The sequence below is a fragment of the Macaca nemestrina genome, chromosome 1 (genome assembly GCF_043159975.1).
Source record: "Macaca nemestrina isolate mMacNem1 chromosome 1, mMacNem.hap1, whole genome shotgun sequence".
Taxonomy (NCBI): Eukaryota; Metazoa; Chordata; class Mammalia; order Primates; family Cercopithecidae; genus Macaca; species Macaca nemestrina.
Genome location: NC_092125.1, coordinates 9,789,134 through 9,807,080, shown reverse-complemented (window position 1 = coordinate 9,807,080; position 17,947 = coordinate 9,789,134). Strand labels below are relative to the sequence as shown.

At 42.0% G+C, this 17,947-nt stretch overlaps 1 protein-coding gene across 7 annotated transcripts in view; it reads left to right on the top strand.

Annotated features, from left to right (window-relative positions):
• The first annotated feature begins 742 nt into the window (after positions 1–742).
• The window catches only part of LOC105474633 (cholinergic receptor muscarinic 3), a 527,334-nt gene continuing 510,129 nt past the window's right edge, over positions 743–17,947 (top strand). For 5 of the 7 annotated variants that reach the window (XM_071073800.1, XM_071073804.1, XM_011729445.2 and 2 more), the window contains exon 1: positions 743–874. The gene's annotated coding sequence lies outside the window, so the exon portion shown is untranslated. The remainder of the gene's footprint in view (positions 875–17,947) is intronic. The other 2 variants (XM_011729452.2, XM_011729448.2) reach the window with 1 other exon arrangement.

The following is a 17,947-nucleotide window of genomic DNA, read 5'->3' as shown; positions in this document are numbered from 1 at the left end:
AGGCCATGCTGGGTGGGTGAGGCCCTCCTCTCTCCTGCTTGGTGTCCCGCTTTCAGTCCACCCACCCCAGGAGTACCCTGGGAGCTCCTCGCCCCCTGCCAGGCGGAGAACGCGGAGCCCAGCGGGCACGCGGCAGTGGAATTAGGCGCCAGCAGGGCGACTGAGCATGCTCAGAAGCCGGGCAGGTTTGGGTCTCAAGCAGGCAGCCTGTGCATTACACCAGCTCTCGCAGTCCGGGGAGGAGGAGGAGCAGGAGGAACGCGAGGAGGAAGGAGAGGAGGAGCGGCCAGCAGTAGCCACGACCGCCACCACCAGGCAGAGGAAGAGTTCGTGGGAAGGAAAAGACCCTCCTCCCCCTGGGAGCCCCTTCTATCTGCTTTTGGAGAAAGGGAATACACGATAAAGAGGGAGACGGAGAAAAGAGAAAAAGTGAGGCGGGAGACAGAGGGAAAAGGGCGTGAACAGAAAGGGCCGGAGCGTGCAGGGGAGCCCAGGGCGCGGGGGCGGCACTGCCGAGCCGGGAGCGCTGCCGCTTGGGCAGGTGCCGCGGCCGCTGCCCCGAGGCGGCATGTGACGCGCGGCCACAGCTGCCCGCGGGCGGAGCGCTCTCAGACCCGGAGCGCACACCGCGGAGCCATCGGTGCCATCGCGGATCCCCAGGCTCCTCGTCAGTCCGCCGGGGCGGCCGCAGCGCTTCTGGGAAGACCGGCAATGAACCGAAGGGCAGCTCCTGGCAGGGGCGCGCGATCCTAAGGACAGTCGCTACCTGAACGCTGAGCTGGAGGAGACGAAGGGACGGTGGAGCGGACGCCACCCGCGCACCGGGCAGGCGCGGAGACCGGCGTGGGACAGCCACCTGGAGCGCAGCTGCCAGGTAGGGACGGCGCCCGCCACCCAGGCGCGGGGCAGAGCGGGTGGCGGTAGCGGCTGACCTGGTTTTTTGCCTTATCTCGTTGTGAAAAGAGGAAAAAGTTTTCGGCGCGGGTAGGAGAGGTCTTGTGTTTGGAGTTCAAAGATGGAACTGGGGAGGGACGAGAGAGGCTGTTGGTTTGGGGACGATGGGGGCACTTGAATTCTGACGGCGCGATCTGGTGCGGAGTTGGAGTTCTGGGACTGAGGGTGGGGAATGCCCGGTGGCACCCAAGTGCCCCGAAAGGGACGGGAATCATGCGAGAGGTGGCCCGGAGACAGCCGGGGACGCCCCACCCCGCTCTCCCTCGCTTCGGTTCTCTCTTCCCCAGGGCCGGATCTGAGGTTCCAAAGTGCCCGAGCGTGAGGAGCTACGGGGCTCGGGGTGTTTGTGAGCACACTCGTGTGTTGAGCGTTTGTCTCCCATCTCCCCATTTGGTTTCCTGTCATTTCTTTCTAAGAAGGCTAAAGCCGGCACTCGCCAGCCTCGCAGCGGGGCCGCAAGTTCGGATTCCGTTTCAGGGGGCGAAAAGCAGATTTGGCACTTCGAGTAACACTTGGGCGAAGGCGCCTAGCCTAGTGCGCATCTTGACTGACCCAGGGAGAGTCCACACTGGCAAGGCAGCGGCCGCTGGGCTGCACCGTTTCTCCTCTTTGGAACACTTTCTCAGCATTGCCTCCTAATAGCGAGGTTAATTTCTGCGTGTTTTTAAACAGCGGGGACGGGCGGACAGTTGACTCCAGTAGCAGAATTCACTTGTCTACTTCGCGGTGTGCGTGTTGGAATGGAGATCCTGTTCTGCATGCTTGTGCGTGTGTCCAACTCTCCTTGCACGCATTTGGAAGTGGTAGAGGCAGCAGAGATTCGGGAACTGTATCCATATGGACAGATTTCAAGAATGCAAACCTTCATTTGTCTGCAAGTGTTACTGGAACCTGTCCAAAGGCTGCAAGGATATGTCCCTTCGATCCCTGCCCGTGTCCGTGTTTGCAATGTGAAAGGACGGCCCTCTTTAGGACAGAAATGTATTTATCAAAGCGATGTGTGGTTAAGAACACTGGTTATTTCACAATATGCTTTGCACAGACTTTTCCTTTCTCTCTTGCTCTCTGAGTTCCAAGACAGATAACCTGTCCCCTCCCCCCATTTTGACCTTTGTAGGTTACTATTTGAAAAATAATTTTTAACTGGGTGCAGTGATTATATAGTCCAGATAATTTCATATTGTGAGATCGTTATATTGCATGAACCATTCATCATTATTTCCTGTGTTTAAAACAATGCCTGTATATTTACTTAAGAGGGACTATGTATAAGAACCTGTAGTTCAGAAAGGGGAAAGCTAGGCCTAGAGCAGATACCTGCATACAGGCAGTATTGTAGTGGTACCACGCTAATAAAAGACTAAGGTATTTCTGTTCCAAATACTGTGGGATAAATGAGGTGTTGGGTGCACCCTCTTGCTATAAGAGCTGATATTCCGAAGTTTACATGTGCAAGGAACATGCCTGCTTCTTCAGTGTGCATTCCAACATGCCACAGAAATGTGGTTTACATCATAGCTTCGACTGCCGAATAGCCTATTTTTAGATTTTGTTTACATGGTTTGTCTCAATTAGCTTAATACATAATTAGCTATTGTTGGGCTAGAAAGCACATTGTTTTTGTAGTGGTTTCCATATGGAAATATAATGTTCGCTTTAATACTAATTTAAAAATGATGACATTGCCGGTCTGATTTACAATGTTTCTCTAGGTTGGGGGGTATTATGAGATTGAATGTAGCATGAAAATAGCAGTGTCGAAATATTGTTTTTTAAATAGCGTTGGGTCATTATTCAAATGAACTCGATAGTTGAAAAAGAAAATGAGATAAAAAGTAGACTTTGAAAAATCTTTGTAAATTTTCTGTGTGGAAAATTATTGTAAGAGAAAAGTGTAATTTGGGAAAAGGAGCAAGTGTGGAATTGGTCAAGTTTTAAAGAAAGAACAAGTGTTATAATGAGTAGTTCTGTATTAAACCTACATTTAAGCTTATTTAGGAAACTTTGCTTTAAAATTTAGAGAAATCTATGATGAATATTCAGTACCCTATTTTTATTCTGGGGTAGGGGGAAGTAAAATGTCACTTCAAAGTATTATTTACTTTTGAAGATTACTTAGGAATGTGTAAAAGTTCTTTAGAGTGTACCTTCTCATTTTTTCCTTATAAAGACAAACGATTTATTTTCTTAACAAAGAAAATGTGTTATTTTAAATTAGAGTATTTAAAATATGAAGTTCTTTTAATGATATTTTAGCCTATAATTGCAGGCAACCTGTTGAAAGTGAGCATAGAAAAAATGTGAAATTGGCAGAAATATAATTTCTTAGATTCACACTTGTAAATTGAATAGACAGAAAGTTAAACAATATGGTTAGAAGCACAGTTGCCTCATGTATTTGTAAACTATAAAATAATATATTTTTTTCAGATTTTTAGTTAAAATCTCTGTCATTTTCCCAGCCAACATATTGTTCTTGCCTAATAACTTTGTTAACATTGGCAGGCTCAGTTGCTTACTGCTAAATGGCCTGGACGATTCCAGTGTGACTATTAAGAAATTGGGTCTTGTTTGCAGTGCCGGGAAGTTTATACTGGGAACAGCTGTGGTGTAGTGGCACTTTAGATAAGAGATGAATGAACCGTGAATCATATGAAGATGGAGACCCTGATCAGTATGCAGAGACATGTGTCTGTCCTTCACTTATGGAACCTGATTTTATATCATATGATGACTAATAGCATTATTCTCACTGTGATCTCGGAGGATCAGTGAGTAACTAGAGATGTCGTCTTTTACGTTTGTGAATTTAAAATGTATCCTCCTTACATAAGACTGTTGTTAAAGGTATCTATGAGCCTAATAAAATTTTAATCAAATCCCTCTACCATGTTTACTTCTGAAAGTTAATCGGCGTAATAAAATGTGCCTTGATGCTTAATTGTTGAATATAGTGTTTTCCTAGATGCAATGTATTTTCATCTATAAAGTTCAGCAAGTCCAGCAGAAGCCCTGTTCTGAAAAATTACTAGCCTTTCAGAACTTTGGAATAAAATTTCAACATCAATGGAAAGTTTTGATTTTATGAAGAGATAATCTGATGTATATGACAGGAGGCAAAATCAGTCAAATTGGAAGTTAGTTTCTGGGATCTGAAAGGCCCTATCTTCTCCATTAGGGAAGATACCTTTGTTCAGATCAAATACTAAGCAGACTCTTTCTTCAGATCACTCATCACTACATTGCTGCCTCTGCCCGCCCTCCACGGAGAGGATGTGCAGATATGAAAGACCTCCCCCACTTCTTTTTCTTTTTCTTTTTCTTTTTTTTTTTTTTTTTGAGACGGAGTCTCACTCTGTTGCCCAGGCTGGAGTGCAGTGGTGTGATCTTGGCTCACTGCAACCTCTACCTCCCGGGTTCAAGCAATTCTCTGCCTCATGAAAGGCTTCCCTTTTCATTAGTGAACCTAGCACCTGGAGAGCTCTGTTAGCCTGCTGCCTTCCCTTAGCAGTTGCATGCCCCAGAGAGTATAGATCTCCATTAGTGTTGTCTTCAACTCAAGAAATAAAAATAATTTTGGTCTGGGCACAGTGGCTCGTGCCAGTAATGGCAGTACTTTGGGAGGCCAAGGCAGGAGGATTACATGAGGCAAGGAATTCAAGATCAGCTTGGGCAACATAGCCAGACCCTATCTCTACAAAAAAAGTAAAAACTTAGCCAGGCATGGTGGTGTGCACCTGTATTCCTAGCTACTAAGGAGGATGCAGTGGGAAGATAGCTTGAATGCAGAAGTTCGAGTATGCAGTGAGTTAGGATCATGCCACTGCTCTCCAGCCTGTATGACAGACTGAGACTCTGTCTCTAAATAATCATCATCATAATAGTAATTTTGGTTTGGTGAAGCAATTGAAAACATTAAGCCATAGCGTGGCTTATATGATAACTGTGTGGCCTCAAGCATTTCATTCCCCACTGTACACTTGGAGACCATAGTAGTTGCCCTGTCCATACCATGGATTGGTTTTGAGGATCCAATGCGTGTGGATGTGCTTTCTGAACAAACTCTGAAATGCAGTGCTTGATTGGAACCCAGAGTCCCCTCAGTACCCCATGATGGACAGCACTGAGTGCCAGTATGTAGTGGCCCTCTGGCTCAGTTTTTAGCTTATGTGTTGTTTTCTATCCAGAAGTTTTGGCAGCTTGCAGATTCTCCTAGCCTCTGGCAGGCTCTGTGCTTTAGGCTGGCGATCTGCATTCTCCCACCTGTTGGAACTTCCCGCTCATCCCCTCCTGAAGGCCAAGGACTCTGGCCAACATGTACCTTCTTAGCTTCCTCTGCTGAGGCTGCAGCTGCAGCTTGTCACATTGACACAGACCCAGGGTTCAGAAGTGATGACAGGAAGTCAACAGAAGGAATATTCTGAGCCCCTGCCAGCTTCTCACCAATTGTGCCAGTTCATCCTGAAACCAACCGGAATATGAACGCTTTGAGAAAAACGATGGTGGCCAACAATTAAAAACAAAAAACAAAAAACAATTTGACAAGCAGTAGCTGGCAGATGCATTGTGGGCTTTGAGACCTTCCCTTTCCAAGCCTGCTCTGCATGGGACTCGGGAGCCTCGCCCTTCTGATTCTACAACCAGTGCAGAGTCTGTCCTAACCCTAGTGAGCTCTAGCAATTCCCATGCCCCCTCACCTCAGTTTCTCTAACTCCTGTCATTTTTACCATTTCATAGGACTAGGATTTTATGGAGTTTTCAATTTTCACTTTCAGTACTGGATTTAATGTCTGACCTGGGAAAATTTTAACTATGACCTTGACAGTCAGCCTCGCCTTGCCAAGAACTTCTCTCCAGGAGCAAGACCCCTTTCTTTCTGTTCTGTCTCTGATTCAATCTCAATGTGACAAACCCTTGGCCCTAAGGCACAGCTCCTCTCCGATAGCACATCATTTCCGTCTGAGACTTGTACTGCCCAGTTCCACTTGACAAATAAATTCTCCTTGTCTGTCATTGTTGGCAAGATCAAATCTCAGTTCTCCACACCTCTCCCAAGCAATGTAATTTGAGTGGCTGACTATCCACTGCAGAATTAATCCTTCATTAGGTCATTTGTTCTAGCCCAGCCCTAGCCTGCTTCCTGTCCCCACTGTTCCCTTGAAATTTGGCATGTCAGCTGAGCCAAGACATCGTCTACCTTCTGTCACCTCTAGCACAGGAAGTGGTACTAATATAGACATCCTGGTTCAGGCGGGATATCCGCCAACTACTGCTGTTCAGATAGAATTCAGGTGAGTCTAAACCAAGGTAAAATACTTTCAGCCTGTTTTGGAGAGAGTCCCCAGAGAGAGGGTTACCAAGTGTGTACTTCCCTGCATTTATGGCTGCGAAGTGTTTTGATGTTCTTATATATATTTATTATTATACTTTAAGGGCTAGGGTACATGTGCCCAACGTGCAGGTTTGTTACATATGTATAGATGTGCCATGTTGGCATGCTGTACCCATTAACTCGTCATTTACATTAGGTATATCTCCTAATGCTATCCCGCCCCCCTCCCCCTACCCCACAACAGGCCCCAGTATGTGATGTTCCCCTTCCTGTGTCCAAGTGTTTTCAATGTTCCATTCCCACCTATGAGTGAGAACATGCAGTGTTTGGTTTCTAATGAAGCCTTCTAATTTATCACAGGTAGCTATGGCTATAGACGTAGATACATATAAAAATATTCTGTCACTAAACTGTAGGAAAAAGGAGCTGCTAACAGCCTTTGTCTACATTTTGTAAGACTTGTCACTTTGGAGTATATTTCTCCCACTAGAATTGCCCATGGGATCCAGACTGGAGAGAAACCTGGTTACTGCTAACTATTAATATATACAGGCCAATTCTTGCCCACAGCCATTTGGCATTCCATTGAGTTAGCTCTCACTTCCATTGAACCCTAATCCAGTGGTATTTTATAGACTCAGAATCCACATAAATTTTGGCTGAGCATGGTGGCATACACCTGTAGTCCCAGGTACTCAGGAGGCTGAGGCAGGAAGATCACTCGAGGCCAAGAGTTCAAGGTTATAATACACTATGATTGAACCTGTGAATATCCACTGTACTGCAGCCTGGACAACATAGCAAGACTCCATGTCTTCAACATAGCAAAGAAAGAAAGAAAGAAGAATCCATATAAATATTAAATATTACTGGGTTTTTGGCTTCATATTGACAATATTTTTGATGATTATATTTAAATATATATGCATAGTCACTTTAAAAATGTTATTGAATACAGTCTTTTTTGTGATTTTTCAATTTTCTTAGTGCAAAATAGTCTAAAAGCACAACTTCTGTTGTGGGAGGTCTCTCAAATGATTTACATTGAAAAGAAGTTCTCATGCTTGAAATAGACGTGATGATCCTCCTGCCATGTTTCCTGTGCTTTCTCACATGCCCAATAACACATGCCACATGCAGTAGCTTGTGTGAAGGGAGAGATGATGGGAATCTGGAATGGCCATGATGTTTCTTTATATGGAGTCCTCCCTTCTTCTCTCCTCGCCCCAGATCCTTCCCATCACGCAAGGACCAGCCAAATTCTTCCAGATTTCCTTGAGCGCAACTACCATTCTGTTTTCCCTGTGATTAATTATTTTAAATCCCCTCATTCATTTGAATTTAGAAACTGAAAATAGTTCTGACTAAACAGCTACAAGTCACTTCCCTCTACTCTGAATACTAGGGCACTTACCATTTTTAATATAAAATTTGATGCTCAAGGATAACCCAGGTAGTAGTTATTTTGATTCTCTCCAAAGGAGTTACCTTCATGAGAGTATATAAGTAAATATATAATAAATACATGCTTGAGTAGAATGAGTAAATGACTCAATCACTCCATCTATCTACCTATCAATTATCTATCTCTTTGTATCTAATCCACCTATGTTCATTTACATAGGAGTTGTATATACATCTGTTATCACATCTTTCATGTCAGTATCATCTAATGTGCCAGGCACCATGGATGTTCTGTTTTGGATACACAGTAAGTCAAGGGCTCTGCTTTTCAGGAGCATATGATCAATGTGAGTATAGCTAAACAAATCGGGGTTGGAAGGGGATGTTAGATGTTGCATGAATTTCTTAGGTTTTAAAACAGAAGTTTATTCTTTCACAATTCTGGAAGCCAGAAGTCTGAAATCAAGGTGTTGGCAAGACTATACTTCCTCTAAAGACCCTAGGGGAGAATCCTTCCTTTCTTCCTTCAGCTCCTGGTGGCTATCTGCATTCCTTGACTTGGGAGCACATCATTCCAATCTCTGCTTCTGTGGTCACGTTGGCTCCCCCACCTCTTTCATTGTCTCCTCCTGTATATGCCTGTCTTATAAGGATATGTGTGATTGCAGTGAAGGCCCACCCAGAAAATCTAGGATAAGCTCCTCCTTTCAAGAGCCTTAACTTCATCACATCTTTTGTCATACAAGGTAATCACAGAACCTGGGGATTAGGAGGTGGGCACATCTTTTGGAGGAACCACCATTCAGACCATTGCAGATGTCATTAATGAGCAACTTTTGGCTTTGGACCTCTCTCTTGTGTTACACTGTGCAGTCTGTATGTTTGAGAAATTAACACTCACCAGAGGGTCATTCCATTTTCACAGAGCAGTGAGACGCAGGTCCTCTTTATATTGAGCCAAAAATCTAATTCTCATTGTGCTTGTTTGCCTTCTTAATAATTATGAGAATTATAATGAGAACACTTCTGATCTTTCTTCCATAAGAAAATCTTTAAAGTTGAAAAGTTTAAAGTTATTTCAACCTGGTCCTATGTGCCACTTCTAAATTTTCATGATCTTTCTTAACCTTTTCAGTTACACTCACTGAACAGCAATCACACTACCCTAATCTCACTATCCTCTGACTTTAAATCTTTTGACTCCTCTCATCCACCTTCATGAGGTTTATAGTAACGACTTTTCCAAAAGTCACCTGTAACCTCTTAGTCATAAAGTGGGTAGCCCTTCCTTGTCTGTCCTGGTTAATCTCTTAGCAACACCTTTAAACTCCCTTAATTTTGAGAGAATTATACCTCCCTAGCTCTCTTCTCTCCTCTGGTTCTTTTCTCTCCTTCCTGTTCCCCACCCCCATCTTCTGCAGAGTGTAGGGCCCTCCAGCAGTTTCTCCCTGGTTGACTCCCATACTCTTCCCCTGCCTCTCCTTTCATACCTGCCTCTGTCTTCATGGTTTCCAATACCCTTTCCATGTGGGTCACACTCATTTGCTCATCTCCAAGCCTCACTTGGCTTCAGTAAGGAGATTTCCATGTGCTTGCTGGATAGCACAGCCTTCACCTCCTTCTTCCTTATCCTGTTCCCCTCCTGGGGTTCCTATTTCTATGAATAGCATGACCATCCTACAGCTCAAACGCTATGAATAAATCAAGTAATCTAGATTTATTCTCTTCCCTCACCTCCCACATTTAGCCAGGTACCAAATTCTCATGATTCAACCAAGTAAGATCTCAACCTTCTTGGCTACTTTCCCCTCCTGCTGTCAATATCTTAATTCATCATTTCTGCAACTTTAATGTGCATTCAGATCACATAGGGATCTTGATAAAATGCAGACTCTGATCCGTGAGGTCTGGGTTGGGGCCTGAGAATCTGCATTTCTAACCAGCCTTCAGGCGATGCAGATACTGCTCCTCTGTGCTTGGACCACACTGAGAAGAAAGGCTTTATGTTATAGCTTTATATCTTTTGTTAGTCTCTGAGCTTCCCAGATTATCTCATTGACCATATTATTGCCTTTGATCCATTTTATACAGATTACTCTTATTGAAGACCAAATGTGATCATCTTTCTCCCACCCTCAAACACCTTCTTTGACATCCCTTTCCATTACCTGTTGAATAAAGACTAAACGTCTCTCATCAGCTTCACCCTATTTCACGGCTTGGGTTTGCATTTTGAGTTCAGTCTCAAGTCTCAAGGTCGCCTTTCACTTTACCCTGGTACTTGCTGTTGCAGGTATCCTCATCCTCTGCCATGTTCTCTTGTTGTGTGGGATGCCCTTTCTGCCACATCATCAGGGGTCCAAATTTTAGCAATTTGCCCAGGACCACTTGAAATGAATTCATCTTCTGTTACTCTATCAGAATCTCACTTTTATCCCTGATTCCATTCACTCTTGGTTTTAAGGTGTGTGTGCGTCATACATTGTTTCAAATAGCAGACTGTGAACTCCTTGAAAGATGCTCTTTTGTTGGTCTTGGACAGCCTTCAAGTATCTAGTGCCGAGTCTTCTTCATAAATGCTTAGTATTCACATTCACATATAAAATATGTAAATAAGCACAGTGGCTCACTTTGGAAGGCTGAGGTGGGAGGATTGTTTGAGGCCAGAAGTTCAAGACCAACCTGGGCAACTTAGCAAGAACACATCACTACAAAAATTATTAAAAATCAGCTGAGTTTGGTGGTGCACCTGCCTGTAGTCTCAGCTACTTGGCAGGCTGAGGCAAGGAGGATCCCTTGAGTCCGTGGGTTCAAAGCAGCAGTGAGCTGTGATGGTGCCACCACACTCCAGCCTGGGCAACAGAGCGAGATCTTGTCTCGAAAAAAGTAAATATAATGTTTTTGTTTGTCTACTTATAAAAGTAATATATGTGATACAAAAATCCAAACATGATGGAAATATATATCAAAAGTAAAAGTCCACCGTAACTCAATGCCCCCAAAGACAACGATGGTTAACAGTTTGATGCCACGACAGGGTTGCCTCTGATATTTTTCTATACATATTCTAACATTTACTCTGTACAAAACCGGGATAATAATAGACCCTGGCAACTTGACTTTAAATGTAAATCTATCTCCCTCTTCTTAAAATCTGCAACTTATTCCAAAAGATTGACTGATTTAACTGCATAAAAATCAATCTGCTTAAAATGGCCTAGCAATGTAGAAATATGTTTCCTTTGAATTTCTGATCACTTAAGTATGTCTTTATTCAGCAATTTCTCCCTCTGCTCCTCAGATTTTGCTAGACTTTGGATTTGTAACAGTAAGACACAAATACTACCCCGGAAGTTCCAAGCTATACTTACGTCTTTAGGCTAATGTTGAGTGATGAACTACTGATGAGGTAGTAATTATTGATCTTTGATGCCAAGTTAAAATTACCGTGTTTGATGACATGCACTCTCAGATTGCTGCATTTTATACTGAAATGTAAGTTTTCAAATTCTTTAGCACCATAAAGAATAGATGGCTCCTTTCAAATTCTGAATGTATACATATCTATCTACCATCTAACACATATGTATAGGTACATTACTTTTTATTCCATGAATGAATATAAATTTGAAATAAAAATATAGAAAATGTTGTGGCCGAGTGTGGTGGCTCATGCCTGTAATCCCAGCACTCTGTGGGGCTGAGATGGGCAGATCACGAGGTCAGGAGATCACGACCATCCTGGCTAACATGGTGAAACCCCGTCTCTCCTAAAAATACAAAAAATTAGCCAGGCGAGCTGGCCCGTGCATGTAGTCCCAGCTACTCGGAGGCCAAGGCAGGAGAATCGCTTGAACTCGAGAGGCGGAGGTTGCAGTGAACTGAGATCATGCCTCTACACTCCAACCTGCGCAACAGAGCGAGACTCCGTTTTAAAAATATATATATATATTTATATAAAAATATATATTTCTATATATATAGAAAATGTTGTAAAAGATATACCAAAAATTTTAGTATATTTAATAAAACTACAATTTAGGAAGAAGCAGTGTGAAAAACAAAAGGAAAATGTCATGGGGACTGTGTGTTAGAATGCCAGTAATTGGGGGCAAACAAGAAGGCATTTGTTGAAGAGAAAATTTTTTTAGAAGTAAACATCAATATTCCCTTTGGAATTTTGGAGAGATGAGTCTTCATAATGATGAATGATTGTTACTGATACCATATTTGTCATTTAAAAGATAGTTCTGTTGTGGAACTCAGGAAGGTCATTTGCCTGGGTAGAGGGAGGACAGGAGTACGTTTGAGGAACCTAGAGATGTCAGCAAAGGAGGCTATATCTTATGGAGAAGAAACTTAAAAGTAGAACATAACACAATAAAAACTACAGCTTTGAATCAATAGGAGACTTTTGCAGTCTGGGTTAGTGAAATTATATAAAGAGCTTTTTTTTTTTTTTTTTTTTTTTTTTTTTTTTTTTTTGAGACCGAGTTTTTCTCTTTTGCCCAGGCTGGAGTGCAATGGCACCATCTTGTCCCACTGCAACCTCCGCCTCCCCAGGTTCAAGCGATTCTCCTGCTTCAACCTCCCAGGTAGCTGGGATTACAGGCATGCACCACCATGCCTGGCTAAGTTTTGTATTTTTGGTAGAAATGGAGTTTCACCATGTTGATCAGGCTGGTCTCAAACTCCTGATCTCAAGTGATCTGACCCCCTCAGCCTCCCAAAAAGTGCTAATATTATAGACATGAGCCACCATACTCTGCCAATATAAAGAATATTTCTACGTCTTCTATCAAACCCCTGAAAATTTTGTTCCTTGGTATAGTTAATATGTCTCCCACATGGTACTGTGTGTTTTCTGCAGTTTAATACAAGCGAAAATTGAACCTTCTTTGGAATAATAAGAGCAATTATCTGACAATAAAATTAAGCCATCTTTATTTCATTTTCGCATTGGCTGCTGGGAAACTTAGACCTAAAAATAACATTCAATCTCAGTGGCCAGTTTTGCTTGGTTTTTCTGTATATTACTTCCCTTTTGTTCTAGGATTTTTTTAAACTTTCAGTTTTAATATAAGCATTCTCAGAATCTCTTTGGAAAGTAAGCAGGATATAACTTGGAAATGTATAGTCTAAAATTATACCCACAAAAAAAGCCCATATATTAAGGTAAGAAAAAAGGAAGTGAATACATTGAAAGCATATTTAAAAAGACAAAGTAATATGTTGGAACTGAGGTCTCTTTGAAGGTCTGAAAACCTCAGGAACCACCATGGGCAAAGAAAGTAACTTTTAGCCAATGCAAGATATCCTGAAGAAAGAACAGGTAACAATGATGATGACGATGATGGCTGTTGATAATTATGATGAATTATATTAAATAATGAATTATAAGGCTTCAGATTTTCAGACAATATCTCATTGAATCAACAGTCCTCTTTTTTCATGTATAGTTGACAATTAAACCTTATATATATTTATGGCGTACAGTGTAATGCTTTGATACTGTGGTACTTTGTGAAATGATTACATCAGACTAATTAATATATCCATCACCTTTGATTTTTTATTTTTTTATTTTTATTTTTTTGCTGTGAGAACATTATAAGATCTATTCTCTTAACAGTTACCAAGTGTTCGTGACCATTAACCATAGTTGTCATTGTGTTGCACAATAGATCTCTCAAACTTACTCATCCTAACTGAAACTTTGTACCTTTTGATCAACATCTCCCCTTCTACTTCCCTGTCCCTGCTGGGAACCCCCCATTCTACTCTTCATCTGTAAGTTTTTGGGATTCTGCATGTCAGTGAGAACATGCGGCATTTGTCTTTCTGTGCCTGACTCATTTCACTTAACACAATGTCCTCTAAGTCCAACCACTTCATTGCAGAAGGAGAATTTTCTTCTTTTTTAAGGGTGAGTGGTATCTATTGTGTATATACACCACATTTTCTTCTCCATTCTTCTGTTGATCGACACTTAGTTTGGTTCCATATTTTGGCTATTATGAATAGTGCTGGAGTGAATATGGGAGTGCCGATATCTCTTTGACATATTGATTTCAGTTCCTTTGGATGTATACCCAGTAGTGGGATTGCTGGATCCTATGGAGTTTTATTTATTTATTTATTTGTATTTTATTTTATTTTACTTTTCTGAGACGGAGTCTCGCTCTGTCACCAGGCTGGAAAGCAACGGCATGATCTTGGCTCACTGCAACCTCTGTCTCCTGGTTCAAGTGATCCTCCTACTTCAGCCTCCTAAGTAGCTGGGATTACAGGTGCCTGCCACCATGCCCGGCTAATTTTTGTATTATGAGAGACGGGGTTTCGTCATGTTCGCCAGGCCGGTCTCAAACTCCTGGCCTTAAGTGATCCGCCCACCTCGGCCTTCCAAAAAGTTGGGATTACAGGTGTGAGCCACTGTGCCCGGCCACTAGTTTTATTTGTATATACCTGTTGGCCATTTGTATGTTTTATTTTGAGAAATCTCTGTTCACATCTTTTGCCTATGTTTTAATCAGATTATTTTCTTTTTTTTCTAGAGTCTTTTGACTTCCTTATATGCTCTGGTTATTAATCCCTTGTCAGATGGATAGTTTGCAAATATTTTCTCCCATATTTTAGGTTGCCTCTTCACTTTATTTTTTCCTTTGCCATGCAGAAATGTTTTCTCTTGATATAATCCCATTTGTCTAGTTTTGTTTTTGTTGCCTGTGCTTTTGAGATTTTACCCAAAAGGTCTTTGCTGAGACTAATGTTCTAAACATTTTCCCAATGTTTTCTTATGGTGGTTTCAGAGTTTTGGGTTTTAAATTTAAGTCTTTAATCCAATTTGATATGATTTTCGTATTTGGTGTGAGGTAAGATCCAACTTCATTCTTCTGCATGGGATATCTAGTCCTCCCAACTGCATTTGTTGAAGAGTGTCCTTTCTTCATTGTGTATTTTTGGCATCTTTGTTGAGGATCAGTTGACCGTAAATACAAGGATTTATTTTTGGGCTCTTTATTCCATTCCATTGGTCTGTGTGTGTGTTTTTATGCCAATACCATGCAGTCAACAATCCTCTTTAAATAGAAATTGTTACTATTTTTTTATATATACATAAAAGGAAACTGAAACATACTGAGGACTTTCCTCAGTTTAAACAGCTAATAATGTCACAGAAGCTCAGTGAATCCAGGTCGTACCATGTTGCCTTTTATATAAAATGCATGCATATCTTTCTCATCAGAAGCAGGAACCAGGCAAAAAGAGAACAACCCAAGGGTCTAGGCTTGAAAAGAAAATCAGAAAGTTGATTCTGGGAGGCACTGAAACATTCCCACAGTCTTAGGGACAGGCCTAGCCCATGTTAATCTACGGATGAAATACCGATTCTCAAGGGTGAGGCCACAACATCGAACCAGGCTGAATAAAGAAACTGGTGTCTGGGTTTGAAGGCTGTGGCAAGTGAGGCAGCCTGTGGCCCCTCTCCAGCTTCATCAAAAACAGAAATCTGTGCCCCATCACACTTTTCCACTGCACGCTCAGATCTTCTTCCTCCCACACTGGCACTCTCCATCCTGTTTCTCTGTAAGATATTTTCCTTTAACTATGGCACGTTTGACTTGACTTTCCTTAAAGCACACTTTTTCTTACCCTTGAAACTTTCCAAGTTACCATTCCGTATTTTGTCTTCTCCTGATCCCAAAATTCTTCTCTCTCTTTTTTTTCTCTGTTTTTTTTTCTCTCTTTTTTTCATTTTCTTTTCTTTTCTTTTTTTTTTTTTTTTTTTTTTTTTTTTGAGATGGAATCTCTCTCTGTCGCCTGACTGGAGTGCAGTGGTACGATCTCAGCTCACTGCAACCTCTACCTCCTGGGTTTAAGCGATTCTCCTGCCTCAGCCTCCTGAGTAGCTGGGAATACAGGCGCCCACCACCACCCCCAGCTAATTTTTTTGAATTTTTAGTAGAGTCAGGGTTTCACCATGTTGGCCAGGTTGGTCTCAATCTCTTGACCTCAGGTGATCCACCCTCTTCGGCGTCCCAAAGTGCTGGGATTACAGGCGTGAGCCACCGTGCCTGGCAGACTTTGAAGGGATTTTTAAGATTATCTAATGGGGGCCTCTTATTTTATATTTGAGGATCCTGGAATCTGAAAAGGTTGAATGCCACACCCAAAGCCGCAAAACTCTAAGCCTGTATCTTCTGAGTCCATGTCTAAGTTTCTGTGTAGACTCCTGCTAAGTCACTGCCTGGAGATGGCCTGGCCTCTTTATTCACTCTTGTTATTTGCAGCTGCATTTATGGCATTTATGGTACCAAGTATTCGTAGAAACAGATCTCAAGCATGAAACCTCCTCCCAAGTGCTACATATCCATTTCTGGCCCTCTGTTAGACATTCCTGCAAAGAATATCTATCAGACACGTCTAATGTCTGATTTGGACATTGGAACCCATCACCTTTCTCCAAAATATGCCATTCTTCCTATTTTTCCTATATGCATTGATTGCATCACATTCTTCCTAGGAGAAGCAAGGATTCAGACTTGAATCCTTTTGAATGTTTACAAAGATACCTTCCCTCTTTACATGCAGCTCGTAAGTCCTATTGAATTTCCCTAACCTGCATCACATTAATTACTTGTCACCTGTTCTCACTATGACCTCCTCGATCCAGGTCTTTCCCATCATCTCCCCCTTACAAGGCTCCAATAGCCTCTAACTTGTTCCCCTACTTTCAGTCTCTTTTGGATTTTACTGTTCTGTAACAAGACCTACAATTTTACCTCCAGGTAACTTTTGCTTCCATCTCCCTTTCGCCTCTCTGTCATGTCACTGTAGCCACATCAGCCTGTTTGTGGTTCTTTGGATGTGACTCCATTGTCCTGCCTCTAGGTTTCTGTGGAAACCACACTTCCTGAAATTTACTCTCCCTAGCTTGGCTGTAGCTGTCCTAAAAATATTAGGAGGCCTGAATTCCTCAGGAAAATATAGTCATCCCTCAGTATCCAATGGGCATTGGCTCCAGGACCTCTATCGGATACCAAAATCACAGGATGCTCAAGTCTCTTGTATAAAACAGCACAGAATTATAACCTATGCCCATCCTCCCATGTAATTTAAATCATCTCTAGGTTACTTATAATACCTAATGCGGTGCCTACACATCACTTCATGTGAGTGGATTCAACATAGTACTGAGCACGAGGCAAATTCAAGTTTGCTTTTTGGAACTTTGTGGATTTTTTTCTGGAATATTTTTGATGTGAGATTAGTTAAATTGACAGATGTGGAACCCACAGATACAGAGGGCTGACTGTACATCTTTTTCAATCCCCATGCTCCTTTAGTATGTTATTCTCACATCTCTTATAACATTTACCATACTTACCTGCATTCAAATAAATTATGTGAATAACTCTCCTTTTTCTTTAGATTTTAAGCTTCTCATCGGGAGCCACCAATTATTTATTTCTCTGTACACCTTGTAGACTTTACACCTTGTAGAAGCTCACTAAATGGAATGATGCTTTAGGTCCCTGTGCAGGCAGAGATTTTTATGTTTTATTCACTGATCTATCCCAAGGGCCTGCTTGGCACATAATAGACTTTCATTAAGTATTTGTTGTTGAGTGAGTTCCTTGTTACTGTTCCCTTTGGGGGAGAAAAAGAAACATGAGCTTTAGCAGTCTTCAATGTACCTTGATAATGACAAAATAGTTTCTCTATTAGTAAACAGTAAGCAGTTCCTGATGACTGATATGCAGAACATACTAGAATTTCTCCCATTGAGATTCAGAACTTCTCTTGCCTGGACCAGTGTGTTTGTAGATATAATGGTTACACTGGTGACCCTCACATTTTGAGAGGTGTAGTCTTTCAGACATCCTGGAAATGATGGTTCCTTTCACCAGCTAATTTCTAATGGCAAGTATTTTCTGAGTAGTCATTATTGGTTGATCATCAGATGCCACAAGCAGCAAGCTCTCTTGAAGGTTTTTGTAACCACTGGAAAGCTTTCAATCACAGGGACTTGGAAGGGTGATGGTGTGTGGCCCAGGATTGTATGCATCATAGTCATATGCGATGTCTGCTAAAGATTCAGCCTTGGGGATTTAAACCAGGCCAACTGAATAAAAATGGGGACAGTGTCTGTCGTTCTGCATTCTAAATACTGTACCTCAGATAGTACTTCTGCTTGGTAAATTTTAAGATCCATTTCAGAAGGTGGGGCGGGGGAGAGAACGAGAGAGAGAGAGA